Raw genomic sequence first — 15,075 nt, forward strand, 5'->3', positions numbered from 1 at the left:
TATGCTCCGTTAGGCGTTCATTAATACATCGGCCTGTCTGGCCGATGTACACCTTTCTACAAGTCAGCGGGATGCTATAGACAACCCCCACAGCACATTTCAGAAAAGGGTTTGCATGCTTAGTTTCACATTCTGCTGACTTTGCATTATCATTTCCAATCTTCCGGCACAGCGATGCAAGTTTGCTGGGTGCAGCGAAGACCACCGGGACTTTGTATTTTACAGCAACATGCTTAAGATTATGGGCCACTTTGTGGGAGTATGTAATGACCACCGGTTTGATTTTCTTTTCAGATACTTCACTATCCTCACTCTTTCTTTCTTTTTTACCTTTTGCAGCAATGCTTCCGTCACAGAGCTAGTCACCAGGGAAGGAAAGCCTGCCTGTTTAAGCTTTTTTATCTGTGCGTCAAAGCTTTCCTGTACATTATGACAGCACGATTTCTTTAGAGCTGAATCAAGGCACATGATGGCAGTGGCACGTTTCACTGTTTTCGAGTGCGTTGAATCGTATGGCAACAATTCTTGTTTTTGTCCCCTTTCCTCCAGGCCTTCTTGGCTATAAATAAGCCATTCTTGACTTCAATAAACAGTTGAAACAGTTGCAAGTAGCGCCTGTCACGTGTCGTCCTTTCCTGTGTGCTGTTTTTGTGCGCTTCATCTACTCAATCAGTGCAAAAGGTTGCGATGCCATCCCACATCAAGCTAACACTGAAGCTTGATGTTGGCGTCAGCTGCTCATGCTCCATGTAAACAAAGCAGCAATTTCAAAACAAGTCTATTATATTCAACAAATCAAAAAAAAAAGTACATCAGCATACTGGCTACAAACATTCAAAGTTGCATCATAAAAGCAGGTCAAAGAAATATACAGCAACGTCTCCGAGAGGCATAGTGCAGCCAAAAAAATCAGTAGCAAGAAATGATTCGAAGTAAATGTTAAACAGGGTCGGACTTAGCAAATCGTGTGGCATTAGAGGAAGTGCACATCTAAATGGTCCCACAGAAGCAACCAATGTGGATTACTGATGCAGTAGATAAACAGCAACACTGCAGCAGACAAACATGAGCACGTTCGAAAGGAGAGAACTGCATCATGCACGGTTGGATGCATTGGAAAAAACACTAATGGAAGAGCGCATAAAAATAGTACAAGCTACACATCAGCTGCATCATTGACTGGTACAGACAAAAACATCCAAGAATTAGTATTTATTTCTTTATATAAAATACCCCTGAGGCCCTCAATTTGAGGGTATTACTTAGGGGGGGGGGGGGGTACAGGCAAGAATCAAAAGTAAGAAATAAATAAGCAATAAAATTCAAGAAACTACAAACAAAAAACGGATAAAAGCATATGGATAGTTGGAATAAAAATACAAAACCGATATATTTAAACATTGAAGCATAAATGGCAAGAAACAAACATTAACAAAGTAAAGTTAATACAAGTTATACAATGTCTATCCACAAAGGCATGAAAATAAAACGGGAATCATCAATAACAGAAAAAAAAGACAGAAATCTAATGCACTGGTAAGTTCACAATGTACTAAAAGATGTTACGCAGAAGTAGTGGCAGATATTAGTTTATAAAATTTCTCCGGATCAGTGGTGGTAGCAACATCTGAAGGGAGAGCGTTCCCAGTTGGTTATAGTGCGTGGAATGAATGAATGTGCATAGTTAAATGTACGGCATGACAAGCGCTTAATTTTAAACGGATGGTCGCGGCGGTCAAAAATGGAAGGCAAAGAAAAAAAGTCATTATAAAGCGTTGAGTGATGATATACAGTTTATGAAAAAGTGATAAGCGTTGTGTTGTGTTGGGTTTTATGGTGCATAGGCAACTAAGGCCATCATGCGCCAAGCTCAAGGTATAGGAGAAATCTGGATGATTTTATAGAAATGTGAAAATCGTCGGTGGTGCACAGTGCTTACATATTTAAAATTACCTCATGATGATGAAGTAAAAGACGCTAGAAATGGGTACTATTAAGAACTTTTAAAGGGGGTTGGCTCATCTCAGCGGCCATCCTTACCAGGGCAAGTATCTCGAGGCTCCCAACCAATCAAATAAAGACCTCACCCTTTTTCTCAGGAATGAGAAATGGCTGAAGTGTATCAGGCAAAGTACTGGGTCATGATTTACATATTTTTAAGAAAACCAGCTTCTGTTAAAAATCTAAAAATGCAAGACATGTCCACAATTGCATTATCACTCAAGACCAATGCTGTATGTAAGGGATGCATTAGTTATAAAACGGAGGAAAACACTTTTTCCGTAGCTTTTCCAGTTTAGAGCAGGAAATTAAAATGTGATCGAGTGTAAGTTCATCTCCGCATGTACAAACTGGTATGTCTTCTTTCTTTAGCAGAAAGTTGTGTGTAATGTGTGTGTGACCTATCCGGAGACGGCAGATAATGCCCTCCTTGAAACGTTTCTGGTGCACACGACTTTCATTCACCTAGGACTGGTTTTATAAACCGTAGTTGGTTATTTAGTTCATTGTTCCAAGTGGACTGCCATTTTTTCCTTGCATTTCTATGTAGTAAGCTCGTGCAATCTCTATAGGGCATATTTATGTTTTTAATTTGCTTGTCACAAGCTTGAGCAGCACACAAATCTGCTCTTTCATTGCCCTTTATGACGACATGACTTCGTACCCAGCAGAGTTTTATGTTTTGTCCTTGAGCTATGGCTGTTGTAATGTTGTGTATGAGGTCGACAAGCAGCGGGGTTATTGCATTTCTAGGATGAAGGGCTGTGAGCACACTTAGCGAGTCTGTGTAAATAATACTGTTGGGTAGGTTCTCGTTTAGTATTTTTTCTATGGCTACACAAATGGCGTAACATTCCGCAGTGAAGATAGAAGCGCACTGTGGAAGTCTTACTATTTTATTGCAATTTCCGTGTACAACTGCGCTTCCAACGTATGCATCTGTTTTCGAGCCGTCGGTATAAAATGCTGCGAAAGTTGTGTACTTTTCCTCAAGTGTGAGGAATTCTTGTATTATATGTTGTTGCAGAATTTGTTTCTTACAGAAGTGTGTAAGAGTTAAAGCACAGATTTCAGAGAAATTGTGCCATGCGACAGTGGACCTCGCCTTCGGGCAATTTTTGGCAACACGTCTAGTATGCCAAGGTTCCGGCACATCTCTTCAAATCGCAAGAGGAGAGGCCAAGTAGGTTGCGGCTTGTTGTTGAAGAGTGTTCTAGAAAGGCACTTTGTGGCAATACAGTAACATAAATGCTTAGGCAGTGAACGAATTTTTAGAATGTATGAGCATGCGAGTATGGCTCTTCTATCTGTAAGCGATGGTTCATTGGTTTCTACATGGAGACTGTTTATGGGTGATGTCCTATATGCACCAGTGGAGAGACGCAAACCTAAATTATGTACTGGATCTAGCCATTTGAGGTACGATGGTCTCGCTGACCCACACACTATGCATCCGTAATCCAGGGTAGAGCGTAATACAGAGCGGTATATTTGTAAGAGACATGTCCTATTGTCTCCCGAGTGTTTTCTCGACAGCACTTTGAGTATGTTCAGGGATCGAGAAGCCTTCCTTTTTAACGCATTTATGTGAGGCAGGAAGGTGAGCTTTCTGTAGAATGTTATACCTAGAAATTTATGTTCTTTTTTCATGGGTAAGTCTATTTCGTTCAGGTGTAGGGTGGGATCTATCTGCATGCCTTGTCTGTGTGAGAAAGAATGGCCACTGATTTCTGTGGAGAAAAATGGAAGCCATTTTGTTCTGTCCATGTTGCCAGTTTATTTATTGTTAGCTGTATCTGTCGTTCGCATGTTGATGTATTCGAGGATGTGTAAGCTATCTGGAGATCATCTACATAGACAGAATACATCAGACCTTGGGATTATTTTCCCGATAAAATTCATTTTTACAATAAAGAGTGTTGTGCTCAAAATACATCATTGAGGTACTCCGGTTTCTTAATTAAACTTCCTTGAAAGGGTTGAGCCTAGGCGGACATGAAATGTACGGCTAGACAAAAAGTCTTTTAGGCAGTTCAACATCCTGTCACGGATGCCCAGTTCAGCCAGGTCCTGAATTATCCCAAACCTCCACGTTGTGTCATACGCCTTCTCTAAATCGAAGAAGACAGCGAGACAAGGCTGTCTGTATAAAAGCCTCACGAACAGTGTTTTCAAGACAAACCAGGTTGTCGGTGGTGGAGCAAGCCTTTTTAAAACCGCATTGATGGACATCCAGAAGCTCCCGGTCTTCTAACACGAATGATAGTCTGATATATTCAATACACTTTCAAAAGATTTCGCTAGACAGCTAGTCAGAGCTATGGGCCTATAGCTGCTAGGAAGGGTAGAGGGTTTTCCGGGTTTTAATAGTGGAACAATAACGGCTATCTTCCAGGCTTCGGGAAGTTTCCCCGATACCCAAACTTTGTTAAAAAAATTTAAAAGTGCCTCCACAGCCAGTTCAGAGAGATGAGCCAGCATATGATAATGTATTTCATCTGGGCCAGGTGCAGTTTGCTTACCAGCAGACAGTACTTTATTCATTTCTTGGATTGTAAGTAGTTTATTATAGGGTTCCTTTGAACTGCCACATGTCGGGAGTCTTTGTTTTTCAGCTGTGTTTTTGTATTTGAGGAATGATTCTCTATAGTGAGATGAACTGGAAACTGCGGAAAAATATTCACCCAAAATATCTGCCTGTTCTAAATTTGTATCTATGCCAGGGGTTGATAGAAACGGAACTGTGAATGGGGAGTAGCTGCCATTTATGTTTTTTACCATCTCCCACATTTGTTTTGACGTAATAGAGCTGTGTATTGAGGACACTTAACGTTGCCATGAACTTTTTTTCTGCATTACGGCGAATATATCGAGCTTTTGCTCTGGACTTATTGAACTTTATAGAATTCTCCTGCGTTGGGTACCTACAGAAAATTCCCCAAGATTTGTTTTGCTTCTTTTTTGCATCTCTGCTTTCTTGTGTATACCAAATTTTGTGATTCTGCTTTACTTCTCCAGATGACCGAGGAATTGCTAGGCGTGCAGCGGTTAAAATACAGTTTGTGATAGCTTCATTCAGTTCATCTATGCTGTGATCGTCTGAATCTATTTTATCTAAGCTGGCCCTTTCTCTAAAAAGTGCCCTGTCAGCTAAATGTAACTTCCACCGTTGGGGTTTCGTTGGGGTGACTTGCGGTGGGGATGTTAGGTTTATTATTACAGGGAGGTGATCGCTGCCGTACGGGTTATCGATGACATCCCATTTAAAATCACAAAAGAGAGAGGGTGAACTAAAAGACAAATCTATGGAACTCATTTTTTCCATGCTCGGAGAGCAGTATGTATCTTTGCCGGTGTTTAGGAGGCAAACGTTATTACTTAGAATAAGATCTAAAATATGACCTCTGGCATCAGTGTGTGCAATTCCCCCAAAACCGGAGTGGGCATTAAAATCGCCAACTAGCAGATATGGCTCTGGTACCTGTTCTAGAAGGGATTCTAAATCATGAAGTGTTACTGTTACGTGTGGCTCGAGATATATGGTACATATTGTGAGTGTTTTAAAATGAAGGATAGTGACTGCGACGGCTTCGTATTTGGTTTTAAGTTTGATCTCGCGGGTTGCTACACTATTCTGGATGACAATAGCAACACCTCCAGACAGTTTGCTTGCTTGCTCTCGGTCACACCGAAAGACATTGTACTTATTTAAAATATTTTTTTGTTTTGGACCTAAGTTGGTCTCCTGTAAGCATAAAGCCACCGGGGAAATTGTGTTTAAGGAGGGACGCGGCCCTTGAAAACCGAAAAATCGCGAAAAAGTTGCTTTTTGGAAAAGTGAATATTCTGACAGTTTGTGTCATAAACTACCGGTTCTGCAAATATCAATGCCTAATTCGTCGTGAAAGTACTTCAAATTAAATATCGAACAAATCGCGGCAGCTGCTGAGCTGCGAGAAAGCGCCGAAAATACCCCAACTTCGAGCGCGTGCCGTTTCTCAGCCAGCGAACCGAGCGCCGCCATCTTGGTCTTGTTTTGTTCGTGAATTCTGGTTCTTTTTTTGCCTCCGACAACGACCACGGCGGCAGCATGGTGGAAGCGTGGCTCGCTTGTGATTGGGGCCCTCAAAGCACCTTTCGAGCTTCCCTCGTTTGAAATGCGAGGCTGGGCGATTTGGGCGAAGGGCGCACTCCTCGAGAACGCGGGGGATTGCGCGGCCGCTATTGGCTGCTGCACGTGCTGACGAGGCGGTCCCCTTTCGGCGGCGGCCGGCGCATCGTCTGCACTCCATAGCTCTCTCCTTTTCTCGTTGTTGGCGGTCTTTGTGGTTTGTGCGCTCTCTTCACGTTTCGCCAGGTGTGTTCGCTGTTGTCACCGTCTTTACGATATCTCGCCGTGCCGTCCGAACAGTTTCCTGCAGACTGTTGCGCGGTCATTCACAATGCGTCCAAGAAAGCGAAAGACGCTACACGCGTTTGGTGCACGGAAGCGTGCTATGAAGTTGGTTCGTGCGGCGAAGCGTGCCACCAACAGCCACTGTGTCGATGCTTCCAGCCGCACAGCTTTTGCTACATCGCTACCAGACAGTGATTGCGTCGTCGCTTTCAGCGACATACCAGCAGCTTCTTTGGTGCAAGAAAGCGTTGCTTCGGGCACGCCTTGTGTACCAAACTCTTCAACCTCGGCGATTGCGGCCTCCAGCTCCGGTCTGGAATCTACCCCGAAGCGTGACAATGCGTCGTGCGCCGTTCACTTGGAAACGCATTTCCTGACGCGCGAGGAGATCGAGGTGGCGGATGCACAACGTGCTGTTGTTCAAGAAAGACTTGCCGCCATGCCAGCGACACAACGGAAGTTTGAAGCGATGACGCCCGATCCCAGATCTGCCACCGCTACAAGTGAAGGTGCGAAATTTTGCCTTGTGCAAATGGATACCGTAAGTGACCTGTTCTCTAGCACCTTGTGCATTGCCTTGCACCCGGGTTGACCGTTCAAGAAGGCACCCAGCTTGGACTGGCAACAAAGCTTGAACTGATGTACCCACATTGTGGGATGGTTGCAAGCTCGTGGAACTCCCAATGCCAGAATGAAGCAATGGCCTTTGAAGTGAACATACGTGCCGTTATGGAAATGAAGCAGACTGGCAAGGTCCAGACAGCTCTCAAGGACTTCTGGGCAACGATGAATGTATCTCACAGAGGGCTTCATCATAGCACATTCCAAAAGCACCTGAAGAAGACATTCAGGGACAGAGAGATCCATTGCATGGACAAGTTCTACGCCAAATCAGCTGCTGCAGTGAAGGAGGTCTACAAGGAGATGGACCCAAGCTTTTGCAGAGACATCACTGCAGCATATGATGGAACTTGGCATAAGCGTGGCCACACATCCCACATTGGAGTTGGGGCGGTGATTGAGTACCATCCAGGCCTCATCATGGATGCTGTGGTTCTGTCTAACCAGTGCCTTGGTTGTCAAGTAGGACCAAAACCTGGAGATGCAGATTACTCAAGCTGGCATGAGCGTCATGTTTTCCAGAAAAACACTGATGCTAAATCCGGGAGGATGGAAGTAGAAGCAGCTTTGATTCTTTTCAACCGTTCAGTCTCAAAGCACAACCTGCGTTACACAACGCTGGTTTCTGATGGAGACAGCGCCACCTTCTCAGCCCTTGTGGAAGAGAACGTCTATGGACTAGTCCCCACTGTTAAAGAAGAGTGCCTCAACCACGTCCAAAAGAGGATGGGCTTGGCACTGCGGAACCTTGTGCAAAAAAGTGAAAAGTCACTGGGAGGGAAGGGCAGGCTGACAAAGGCTCTCATTGATAAACTGACAGACTATTATGGCTGGGCCCTGAGAAACAACTCCAACGATGTGGCTGCAATGCAGCGTGCAGTGATGGCATCGTACTACCATGTCACATCAACTGAAGAGGGCGTGACTTCTGCCCAGAGGGTGCCAACTCGTGGTGCCGTCATAAGGTTGCCGAGGCAAGTGATTCACCACAGCCAAAGCACAAGTACAGCCTTCCAGGCTACGTCGCTGAGGCTATGCTGCCTGTTTACCAGTGCCTCTCGCAGGCTTCTCTTCTGCAACGCTGCCTGGGTGCAAAGATGCAAAATGCGTCCGAGTCTTTCCACTCTGTCCTATGGTCCCTGATGCCAAAGGAGCAACACGCGTCTTTGATTGCTGTGCAGACAGCACTGCATGAAGCAGTGCTGAGATATAATGCTGGTTGTCAAAGGACCACCAAAGAGATCTCTATGTCAGTGGGGCTCACACCTGGCCACCTAGCCATCCAGCTAGCTGCAGAAAAAGATGCCCTGCGCATGGACAAGGTCGAGAAAAGAAATCGGGTCAAGAATGAGAGGCGGCAAAGGAAAAAAGTGCGCAAGGACACCACCAGCTATTCTGAAGGGTCATTTTAGACCTAGGAATAGGTTTTAAACTTTCTCGAGGGCCATGTTTAGAAATGACTTTTTTCCTGGTGTGGCTGCTCATTCTGACTGCATTTCGGGAACCACTTATCGGATTTCCATGGATTTTTTTTTATTTCGTACCTGAATAAATTTATAAGGGCAAGACAAGCCCACTTTATCAAGTTATTGTATCTGAAATTTGTCATAAGCAATTAAAATTTACCTAATGAAGGTCTAATTAGTGACACTAAATTCAGTGCTGTGCTAAAATTTTTCAGCAAGGAAATTCAGCAAAAGGGCCTTATCTTGCCCTGCAGTACCTATCTAGCAATAACCATAATGAATTTCACAGTGACAGTGCTGTTTTCAAATTCTCCAGGCCTGGAATAAGGGACCTATGTGAACTATTTTGATATACTCCCGTAACTATAGAACTAGTTTGCACAGTTTCACGAAACTTTGTATGTCTTTAAATGGTTATGCTGTGAGCCTACCCTGAAAATTTCATTCAGATATCTCAAGAAACAAGAAAGCTGGTGTTCTCGCAACCTTTGATGGTTGTTTTCTCAGAATGTATTTTTTGCCTGGCGTGGCTGCTCATTCTGGCTGCTGCTCGGGAACTGCTTATTGGATTTCCATGGGGTTTTTTTATTCCGTACCTGAATAAATTTTGGGGGGCAAGACAAGCCCACCTTTTTAAGTTATTGTGTCTGAATATTGTCATAAGCAATTAAAATTTGCCTAATGAAGGTCTAATTGGCAACACTAAATTCAGTGCTGTGCTAAACTTTTCCAGCAATGAAATTTATAAAAAGGGCTCTTTCTTGCCCTGGGGCACCTATCCAGGAATGACCACAATGAATTTCACAGTGCCAACACTATTTTCAAATTCCCCAGGCCTGGAATAAGCGACCTATGTAAACCACATTGATATACTCCTGTAACTTGAGAACCAGTGCCCACAGCCCCATGTAACTTGGCAGTTCTTCAAATGGTTATGCTGTGAGCCTACCCTGAAAATTTCATTCAGATATATCAAGAAACAAAAAAGTTGGTGTTCAAGGGTAGCCTCCACTCTTAAAAGTTCTGTCATCGTAGTTATTGATTAGTCCTCATCAGTTCCACTGTATAAGGAACGCCATGTTTGATGAGTGTAGTTAAAACTTAGGATACTGGTTTTTGGGGTGCCAATGTTTGGGTATTTTTTCTTTTTCGCTCCAGGGAGCTATGCCTCTGCTGCAGCAAAGGCGAGTTCTGAGTTGTGTCCATCGCCTCATTAGAGGCTCTAGACTTCCGCGGTGAACCTGCGGGTGTACGGTTCGTGGGCTTCTCCCGACTGGGGGAAGCCTTGCGGGCGGCCGACTGAGGGGCCGGCGGGCCCTTGTTCAGAGGTGGCAGGGCAGCCTTCGCTGCATCTGCCAGGGGCGGGGGTGGCCCTACCTCAGGTTTTGCCTGGGCAGTGGCCGAAGCCTGGTGTGGTATGCCGCCCCTGTGCACCAAAAGTCCAAGCCCTTTCGCGCGGTTGCGTAGTCACGTGCAGCTAGGCTTTGGCGGGTAGCTTTGTTCGCGTTGGGTAACACATTTCGAGATGTTCGTGTACATCGAATATGAATCTAGCCTCAAGACGGCAGTGGTCGAACACACGCAGATTCAGACTATACACTCTAATAAAAAGGAGGCATTTAACCCATTGGATGCGGACGACTTCGAGCCGGCCGACACCTACCGCGTTCACTCGTGCAATGGAGACAACTCGGACTGTGAATACGTCAATGTCAAGATCATCCATATGACAGAAACGCTGGAGGAAATGGTTTTATATAGAGCAAAGCGGCCCAGGATGTCAGTTGTCCAAGAAGAGGTTGACTCGCAGAAGCCCAGGGAAGAGGGACCACAGCCCTCCCGGCCATCAGCACGGCGGCAGGAGAGAGGCCATGCTAAGTGGGTGCTGAGGCAGCGGCTGATTGAACGCGTCCTGCGCGACTATGAGATGGAGCCCATGCCTGCGAATAACCCCAAAGCCTTGGAAAATAGGCTGCGGGCCATGGAAGAGCAGCTGAGCAGAGCGAAGCCTGGCGAACATGGTCAGAGTTCACCAAGTGCAACCGGGAGTGGCGACAGCGTGCCCAAAAGTGCCTACACAGTCCTGAGACAAAAATATGAGGCTTTGCAGCGGGACATTGAAGAGCAGCCAGTTCAGAGAGATGAGCCAGCATATGATAATGTATTTCATCTGGGCCAGGTGCAGTTTGCTTACCAGCAGACAGTACTTTATTCATTTCTTGGATTGTAAGTAGTTTATTATAGGGTTCCTTTGAACTGCCACTTGTCGGGAGTCTTTGTTTTTCAGCTGTGTTTTTGTATTTGAGGAATGATTCTCTATAGTGAGATGAACTGGAAACTGCGGAAAAATATTCACCCAAAATATCTGCCTGTTCTAAATTTGTATCTATGCCAGGGGTTGATAGAAACGGAACTGTGAATGGGGAGTAGCTGCCATTTATGTTTTTTACCATCTCCCACATTTGTTTTGACGTAATAGAGCTGTGTATTGAGGACACTTAACGTTGCCATGAACTTTTTTTCTGCATTACGGCGAATATATCGAGCTTTTGCTCTGGACTTATTGAACTTTATAGAATTCTCCTGCGTTGGGTACCTACAGAAAATTCCCCAAGATTTGTTTTGCTTCTTTTTTGCATCTCTGCTTTCTTGTGTATACCAAATTTTGTGATTCTGCTTTACTACTCCAGATGACCAAGGAATTGCTAGGCGTGCAGCGGTTAAAATACAGTTTGTGATAGCTTCATTCAGTTCATCTATGCTGTGATCGTCTGAATCTATTTTATCTAAGCTGGCCCTTTCTCTAAAAAGTGCCCTGTCAGCTAAATGTAACTTCCACCGTTGGGGTTTCGTTGGGGTGACTTGCGGTGGGGATGTTAGGTTTATTATTACAGGGAGGTGATCGCTGCCGTACGGGTTATCGATGACATCCCATTTAAAATCACAAAAGAGAGAGGGTGAACTAAAAGACAAATCTATGGAACTCATTTTTTCCACGCTCGGAGAGCAGTATGTATCTTTGCCGGTGTTTAGGAGGCAAACGTTATTAGAATAAGATCTAAAATATGACCTCTGGCATCAGTGTGTGCAATTCTCCCAAAACCGGAGTGGGCATTAAAATCGCCAACTAGCAGATATGGCTCTGGTACCTGTTCTAGAAGGGATTCTAAATCATGAAGTGTTACTGTTACGTGTGGCTCGAGATATATGGTACATATTGTGAGTGTTTTAAAATGAAGGATAGTGACTGCGACGGCTTCGTATTTGGTTTTAAGTTTGATCTCGCGGGTTGCTACACTATTCTGGATGACAATAGCAACACCTCCAGACAGTTTGCTTGCTTGCTCTCGGTCACACCGAAAGACATGGTCTCCTGTAAGCATAAAGCCACCGGGGAAATTGTGTTTAAGGAGGGACGCGGCCCTTGAAAACCGAAAAATCGCGAAAAAGTTGCTTTTTGGAAAAGTGAATATTCTGACAGTTTGTGTCATAAACTACCGGTTCTGCAAATATCAATGCCTAATTCGTCGTGAAAGTACTTCAAATTAAATATCGAACAAATCGCGGCAGCTGCTGAGCTGCGAGAAAGCGCCGAAAATACCCCAACTTCGAGCGCGTGCCGTTTCTCAGCCAGCGAACCGAGCGCCGCCATCTTGGTCTTGTTTTGTTCGTGAATTCTGGTTCTTTTTTTGCCTCCGACAACGACCACGGCGGCAGCATGGTGGAAGCGTGGCTCGCTTGTGATTGGGGCCCTCAAAGCACCTTTCGAGCTTCCCTCGTTTGAAATGCGAGGCTGGGCGAATTGGGCGAAGGGCGCACTCCTCGAGAACGCGGGGGATTGCGCGGCCGCTATTGGCTGCTGCACGTGCTGACGAGACGGTCCCCTTTCGGTGGCGGCCGGCGCATCGTCTGCACTCCATAGCTCTCTCCTTTTCTCGTTGTTGGCGGTCTTTGTGGTTTGTGCGCTCTCTTCACGTTTCGCCAGGTGTGTTCGCTGTTGTCACCGTCTTTACGATATCTCGCCGTGCCGTCCGAACAGTTTCCTGCAGACTGTTGCACGGTCATTCACAATGCGTCCAAGAAAGCGAAAGACGCTACACGCGTTTGGTGCACGGAAGCGTGCTATGAAGTTGGTTCGTGCGGCGAAGCGTGCCACCAACAGCCACTGTGTCGATGCTTCCAGCCGCACAGCTTTTGCTACATCGCTACCAGACAGTGATTGCGTCGTCGCTTTCAGCGACATACCAGCAGCTTCTTTGGTGCAAGAAAGCGTTGCTTCGGGCACGCCTTGTGTACCAAACTCTTCAACCTCGGCGATTGCGGCCTCCAGCTCCGGTCTGGAATCTGCCCCGAAGCGTGACAATGCGTCGTGCGCCGTTCACTTGGAAACGCATTTCCTGACGCGCGAGGAGATCGAGGTGGCGGATGCACAACGTGCTGTTGTTCAAGAAAGACTTGCCGCCATGCCAGCGACACAACGGAAGTTTGAAGCGATGACGCCCGATCCCAGATCTGCCACCGCTACAAGTGAAGGTGCGAAATTTTGCCTTGTGCAAATGGATACCGTAAGTGACCTGCTCTCTAGCACCTTGTGCATTGCCTTGCACCCGGGTTGACCGTTCAAGAAGGCACCCAGCTTGGACTGGCAACAAAGCTTGAACTGATGTACCCACATTGTGGGATGGTTGCAAGCTCGTGGAACTCCCAATGCCAGAATGAAGCAATGGCCTTTGAAGTGAACATACGTGCCGTTATGGCAATGAAGCAGACTGGCAAGGGCCAGACAGCTCTCAAGGACTTCTGGGCAACGATGAATGTATCTCACAGAGGGCTTCATCATAGCACATTCCAAAAGCACCTGAAGAAGACATTCAGGGACAGAGAGATCCATTGCATGGACAAGTTCTACGCCGAATCAGCTGCTGCAGTGAAGGAGGTCTACAAGGAGATGGACCCAAGCTTTTGCAGAGACATCACTGCAGCATATGATGGAACTTGGCATAAGCGTGGCCACACATCCCACATTGGAGTTGGGGCGGTGATTGAGTACCATCCAGGCCTCATCATGGATGCTGTGGTTCTGTCTAACCAGTGCCTTGGTTGTCAAGTAGGACCAATACCTGGAGATGCAGATTACTCAAGCTGGCATGAGCGTCATGTTTTCCAGAAAAACACTGATGCTAAATCCGGGAGGATGGAAGTAGAAGCAGCTTTGATTCTTTTCAACCGTTCAGTCTCAAAGCACAACCTGCGTTACACAACGCTGGTTTCTGATGGAGACAGCGCCACCTTCTCAGCCCTTGTGGAAGAGAACGTCTATGGACTAGTCCCCACTGTTAAAGAAGAGTGCCTCAACCACGTCCAAAAGAGGATGGGCTTGGCACTGCGGAACCTTGTGCAAAAAAGTGAAAAGTCACTGGGAGGGAAGGGCAGGCTGACAAAGGCTCTCATTGATAAACTGACAGACTATTATGGCTGGGCCCTGAGAAACAACTCCAACGATGTGGCTGCAATGCAGCGTGCAGTGATGGCATCGTACTACCATGTCACATCAACTGAAGAGGAGCCTCGCCGTGACTTCTGCCCAGAGGGTGCCAACTCGTGGTGCCGTCATAAGGTTGCCGAGGCAAGTGATTCACCACAGCCAAAGCACAAGTACAGCCTTCCAGGCTACGTCGCTGAGGCTATGCTGCCTGTTTACCAGTGCCTCTCGCAGGCTTCTCTTCTGCAACGCTGCCTGGGTGCAAAGATGCAAAATGCGTCCGAGTCTTTCCACTCTGTCCTATGGTCCCTGATGCCAAAGGAGCAACACGCGTCTTTGATTGCTGTGCAGGCAGCACTGCATGAAGCAGTGCTGAGATATAATGCTGGTTGTCAAAGGACCACCAAAGAGATCTCTATGTCAGTGGGGCTCACACCTGGCCACCTAGCCATCCAGCTAGCTGCAGAAAAAGATGCCCTGCGCATGGACAAGGTCGAGAAAAGAAATCGGGTCAAGAATGAGAGGCGGCAAAGGAAAAAAGTGCGCAAGGACACCACCAGCTATACTGAAGGGTCATTTTAGACCTAGGAATAGGTTTTAAACTTTCTCGAGGGCCATGTTTAGAAATGACTTTTTTCCTGGTGTGGCTGCTCATTCTGACTGCATTTCGGGAACCACTTATCGGATTTCCATGGATTTTTTTTTATTTCGTACCTGAATAAATTTATAAGGGCAAGACAAGCCCACTTTTTCAAGTTATTGTATCTGAAATTTGTCATAAGCAATTAAAATTTACCTAATGAAGGTCTAATTAGTGACACTAAATTCAGTGCTGTGCTAAAATTTTTCAGCAAGGAAATTCAGCAAAAGGGCCTTATCTTGCCCTGCAGTACCTATCTAGCAATAACCATAATGAATTTCACAGTGACAGCGCTGTTTTCAAATTCTCCAGGCCTGGAATAAGGGACCTATGTGAACTATTTTGATATACTCCCGTAACTATAGAACTAGTTTGCACAGTTTCACGAAACTTTGTATGTCTTTAAATGGTTATGCTGTGAGCCTACCCTGAAAATTTCATTCAGATATCTCAAGAAACAAGAAAGCTG

The 15,075-nt window shown here is 45.7% G+C and overlaps 2 pseudogenes; both read left to right on the forward strand.

Moving 5' to 3' along the window:
- Positions 1 to 6,898: 6,898 nt before the first annotated feature.
- LOC144110570 (uncharacterized) lies at positions 6,899 to 9,610 on the forward strand (annotated as a pseudogene).
- A 2,253-nt stretch (positions 9,611 to 11,863) lies between these two features.
- Positions 11,864 to 14,548, forward strand: LOC144110579 (uncharacterized; annotated as a pseudogene).
- Positions 14,549 to 15,075: the final 527 nt, after the last annotated feature.

The sequence above is a fragment of the Amblyomma americanum genome, chromosome 1, assembly GCF_052857255.1.
Source record: "Amblyomma americanum isolate KBUSLIRL-KWMA chromosome 1, ASM5285725v1, whole genome shotgun sequence".
NCBI classification, from domain to species: domain Eukaryota; kingdom Metazoa; phylum Arthropoda; class Arachnida; order Ixodida; family Ixodidae; genus Amblyomma; species Amblyomma americanum.